The following is a 5,498-nucleotide window of genomic DNA, read 5'->3' on the forward strand; positions in this document are numbered from 1 at the left end:
GGCCTGGGACCGTCGGCAGGGAGCGCCACCTCTCTCCGCAGGGAGTCCGGTGCGGGGGAGGTCGCGGGGGGGCATTTCGGGGCCTGGGTCCCCTGGACAGAAGACTGGAGGAGGGAGGCCATGCATCCCAAGGCAACAGTTACCCGCGACGCGGCGGGACATGTTCCTTCTCTACCCTGACAGGGAACCCCGTCCTCCCAGCTGGGAGGACAAGGTTTTTGGAAACACTGCTGCCTGCTCAGTTATGCGCGCCACCCTGGTGCGGCCCGACTCCGGAATTCGCTTGCAGTGGAACTGGCGGAGGCAGCCGAGCTGGGTTAACTGCACAGATGGGGTCAGCTCCCAACTCCCTCCTCCAGTCCCCAAATGGACCACCCTGGGATTCCGAGAAATCCCGGAGGGATATACCAAAACGAAAGGGAAAAGGAGTAATAAAACTAGCTTTCTCTTTCCCGACCCCCACCGCCCCACCCTCTCCCCGCCCGGGTGCCCTCTGCAGGTCACGTCCTCAGCACCTGTTGCAGGTGTAGGCGCACTTCGGTGGAGGTTTCCCAGGGCACCACCCTGGCGCGGAAGCAGCTGGGCTCGGTCTTCTGCGCCTCCTGCATAAGGTGGTGCATGGGGTAGCGGCGGCGCGGGAAGGCCACGTCGCCGCCTGCCAGCAGCCCCATGGGGCAGAAGTCGTTGGCGCCGTCGTTCACGTAGTAAAGGCGCTCGAAGTGCACGCCGTCGTGTGCCCGCTCGCGCAGGTAGTCGCTGAGCACCTTGTGCTTGCGCATGTTGGCGGGGCAGCGAGCGCAGCTGTGCGCGTGCAACGGCCGCAGCGCCAGCAGCCCCCAAGGGTCGGGCCCCGACGGGTTGCTGAAGATGCGGCGGAACAGGCCGTGGTGGCCGGCGGCGCGCAGCACACTCTCCATGCCAAAGGTGTTGGCCTCTGAGATTAGAATAACCTCAAAGCAGGCGCCCTGCTTGGCCACAAACTGCAGCAGCTCGCCCATGCCGGGCGACAGGGGGATGGCCTCGTAGATGGCGCGCAGGTCCCGCGGCCGCACGCCCTACTCGCCCAGGTACTGGAAGACGCGCTGCATGTATTCCTGCAGAAGCCCTCGCGCTAGGTAGCACGCAGGCTCTCAGGCAGCCGCTTGCCCGCCGCGGCGCGCGCACGACGCAGCCGTCACTGTTTTCGTCCACGATAGTCTCGTCAAAGTTGAAGGTCAGGAGGAAGAGCGGCGCGCCCGGCGCAGCCATCCCGCTGTCCTCTACCAGCTTTGTCCTGAGCGATCTAATCCTTTTGTGGTCACCAAAAATAGTCCCTCAGAGGAAAGGGGGACAGGACCTCTGAGCTTCTCCTGTAGGGTGGGGAGCGGCGGCTGCAGAGGTCTGTCCTGGCTGAATTTGGAGTGTAAAGAGTGGGAGAGCGCCTAGCTGAGGTATTTGGGCGCAGGATGGAGCAAGGGGTGCTTACGGGGATTGGAAGGGACGCCGTGTCTTATCCATCCCCGGATTTCTGGGCTCCGGCTCTCACGAGTCCCTCCAGTCCAGAGGGTCCGTGAATGATGTGCATCTGGGCCGTTCCCTCCACTTGCCCCCCACCCCATGTTACGTATTTTTAACCACAATAAAAAAAATGAATGAAGCACTGATAATACATGTCACAACGTGGATAAACATTGAAAACATTCTAAGTCAAAGAGGTCATACTGAAAAGGCCACTCATATCACAATCATCTTGTGTGCTTTAAATCCATAGCAGTTTTGAAAATGAGGGGATGGGACTTCCCTGGTGGTCCAGTGGTTAAGACTCTGCGCTCCCAATGTAGGGGGCACAGGTTTGATCCTTGGCAGGGGAACTAAAATCCCGCTTGCACAGCATGGCCAAAAAATAAAATAAAATAAACGTCATTGGCCTGGTTTTGGGTCATAGCATCGCCCTTGAACCCATCAGAGCACCCATAAGGTGTACCATGGGATTGGCTAGATGTGGATCATACGCCCATCTTCAAGGTGGGTGGAACGTAGCATCGGCCCTCTGGAACTGTTTGGACTGGAAACAGGTAAGAAGTGCCCAGAGGAAAGCTGAGGTTCTGGACTTTGGCATGAGAACAGATGCTGGCTTGGGGAAAGCGGCAGATTCAATTGCCCAGCAGCATGGTCAGCTCAGTAATTGGCCACAGAGGCTTGACGGGGACCAGACTGGCCTGAGCTGGAGGACCACAGATGCCTGCCTGTGTGGTCAGAGGTCAAGGGCTGTCCTGAGACTTGATGTCTGTTGATGCCCACTCAGATGGGACAAAGGATGCCTGCAGTCCCAGGAGGGCCCCACCAGCCCTCAGGAGGCAGCACCCGGGGGCTGGTAGGTTGCTGCACCAAGTTCTGTATAAATTCATAACATGTCCATGCAGTGACCTCAGCCAGGCCTGTGCTGGACCGGGGCTGCCCAGGCCAAGTGGGGCCAGCACTACTCTTTCCAGTTCAGATGGGAGGAGGAAACCCTGTGGACTTCTGAGGCCCTAACAACCGCTGACTGAGGTTGAGTTGGATTTGAAACAGTCAGTGACTGGAGCAGACATTTCATTCTTCTGCTATCAGGTTCCAGGACGGGGGGTAGATAACCAGCGGTCCAGGTGAACCCCACTCTTGAGTGACCCAGGGCAAGTCCTGTCCATCCTAGAGGACTCAGAGGTGTGGGGTTAGGGGGGTCGTGGGCCAGTTATGCTTAACACTGACCCACTAACCCTAACGCCCAAATCTCTACTGTTAACTCCCTAACCCTAACCTCCTAATCTCTAAACCTAAACCCTAATACTCCTAGCCCCTAGCCCCTAGGTACTCGACCTTGACCTGTAGCCTCCTAACCCTTACCCTGACCCTGACTCAGACCATCTAACCTAACCCTCTAACCCTGACCGTCTAGCCTGCTCCCTTTAACTCTAATCCCTCCAAACCTGGCCTCAGCTGAGTGGCCCCATCCAGAGGTGAAGCAGGACCTGTCTTTGGGCCCCACGGCCTCCGCCCTCTCCTCCCCCCGGCAACCAGAAAGCCCTGGGCTGTTGGCCTCTCCTGGCAGAGGGGCAGCTGCTCGTGGTCTACCTGTGCCCACACCCCCCTCCTCAGGGGCCCTTGGCCTCTGGACTGTCTGACCTTCAGTCCACCTTCAAGAGCCCGGAGGCAAATCCGGGTGAGACGCCTGCTTCCTTGGCACAGGTGGGACCCAGTCCCCATCCTCACGGCCCGGCCAGAAAGCTCTGTGCGCACCGTCTATTGAGGCTGCCTCTCCCCAGCCAGCTGGAGGGGTCGGGAGTCAGATGGGGAACCGAAGTGTCCAGGAGGTTGGAGTGCGGAGACCGTCTCTGCAGAAGGGTCGTGGGAGGGTCTGGGTACTGGGGGGAGGGGTGGCCTTACACCTGTTCCCACCCTACACGAGCCTGATCCACCCCTCCGGGCCCCCCGAGACCCCTGCCCTCCCCCAGGCCCCGTGACGCCCCGCCTCGTGCTCCTGCCTGGGGTGCGCTCGCTCAGCTCCCGCGGGGGCGTGTCTGGCCCCACAGCACCTCGCCAGCACCCGAGGCAGCCGCGGGCTGAGCTCGCCTCCTCAGTCCTTGGGGAGGGGGCTTCCGTGGGTGGGGGGGACCCCAGGCAGCGGGTGAGGGGCACCAGGAGAGGAGGCCAGAGGCCAGAACCGACCCCCTACAGCCCTTGCTTGTGTCTTGCCGCCAGGGAGGAGTTGGGGGTGGACCAGACTCGAGCCGGGAGGCTGGACCTGGGAGGAGCTGGGCGGCCAAGCCCAGGGGTCCCTGGCTGACGGGGCCCCTGGGACCACGTGGGCAACCCCAGCCTGACAAACGCGTGGGCTGGACCCGGGGAGCCTGGATGCTCCCCACCCACCAGGGTCTATGCAAAGCCTCCCCTGCTGAAGGACCCTGCAGGAACGAGACCCGCAGGGGCTGAGCAGAAGGACGGGGACAGGCCAGCAGAGCAGCTGTCGTGAGGCCCTGGCTGGCTGACCCCCTGGCCTGGTCCTCCATCGGAAAGGAGACTCTGCTCCCAGGGGCCACCCTGCAGCCCCTCCTCCTGCACCCCGTGCAAGAGGACCGGATGGGGCTGTGGTCCCGGAGCAGGACCTGGTCCCACTCTGCACTCCGCCTGCGGGGTCCCTGGAGCCAGCTCCTCTCGGATCGGGGAGACTGTCCTGCACACGTAGGCTCAGGGGCTCGCATCCCGACTGTCCCGTGCCCCACGATAACATGCGGGTGGTCCCCCCAACCCCGGGGTCCCAGGTGGGTCCTGTACACGCTGCCACAGGCGCCCAGATGTCAGCTGCAAACACAGATTAATTGTCCCCGTCCTACAGGCAGCAGTCGCACATGGCCCCCCAGGCAGACGCCAGGACGGGCAGGGCTCATCCTTCTGGAGGCTCCAGGGAAGACTGTTTCGTCCCTTTCCCAGCTCTGGAGCCACCGGATTGCTGGGGTCGGGACCCCTCTCTGCACCTCACAGCAGCATCTCCGCAGAGGCAGTTTCCTCTGAGCCCAAACTCCAGTTCTGTCCTCACACCTGCCCCGACTCTCACTTCTGCCTCCTGTTCACGGGGACCCACGGGGAGGGGGCTTGGTAGGTTCACCGGGGGGCCTCGAGGGCGGGGATTGTCTCTGGAATTAGGACGTGGACGTTGTAGAGGACACGATTCCGCCTGCCACACTGCCCCAGGCGGAAACTCCACAGAATGGCAGTTACAGAAGCAGGCGTGGAGGGCCTGGGCGCACCAAGGACTGAGCTGGGGAGCCTGTAGAGCCGCGTGTGCACAACCGAGTCTCAGAAAACAAGGAAAGCTCACACGGACACCCTGCATCCACACGCTTAGGAGAAGCGCAGAGACTTTTTCCAGCTGAGCTGAAAGCCTGCGACAACTCAGGAAACGGCCCTATAACGCTGAATACAGAGGTAAGGAAAAAAAGCCTTTCCTGGTGCCAAAAGGGCAAGGGAGCGCCCTTCTCATTCGCTTTCCCTTTAGAAAACCTGCAGCATAGCGTCCCGTCTCCCTGAGATGTGTGTGACTCTCTTTAAGCTGGACCCCCGGCCTGTTTGCATCCTGGGAACGTCTGTCTGGGGGCCCTGGAGCCTCTGCAAAGTGAACATCGGGAAGGGGGTCCTGCCTCACCATGAGGGAGTTTGGCCCCAGGATGTGATTCCCTGCTTGTCGACAAGATGCCCAAAGTTGTATTTTTTCCTTTGGGTAAAGACAACTAACGGGTGTGTGATGGGTGGTCCCGGCCGCCTGGCCCCGTACACGGGGAGATTCTTCCTGCTTGCTGGGCTGTCGGGAGACATTTTAATTACACCCCTGACGCTACCGTGGGGAAGGCCGAGGACTGGCAGCCATGAACACGTGGACGCAGAACGGACGGGGAAGCCGGACCTGCCTCCTTCACGGCCAGTGTTCGCAGGGCTTTTGCCGGGAGGCCGGCACGGAAGAACCGGAAAGGCTGGTTCACGAACAC

The 5,498-nt window shown here is 61.1% G+C and overlaps 1 pseudogene across 1 annotated transcript; it reads right to left on the minus strand.

The window, feature by feature from the left end:
- Positions 1–500: 500 nt before the first annotated feature.
- On the minus strand, positions 501–1,248 carry LOC309839450 (phosphoethanolamine/phosphocholine phosphatase-like; annotated as a pseudogene). The gene has a single exon. The product of its transcript is annotated as a phosphoethanolamine/phosphocholine phosphatase-like (transcript).
- Positions 1,249–5,498: the final 4,250 nt, after the last annotated feature.

The sequence above is a fragment of the Grampus griseus genome (assembly GCF_964374135.1).
Source record: "Grampus griseus genome assembly, chromosome: X".
NCBI classification, from domain to species: Eukaryota; Metazoa; Chordata; class Mammalia; order Artiodactyla; family Delphinidae; genus Grampus; species Grampus griseus.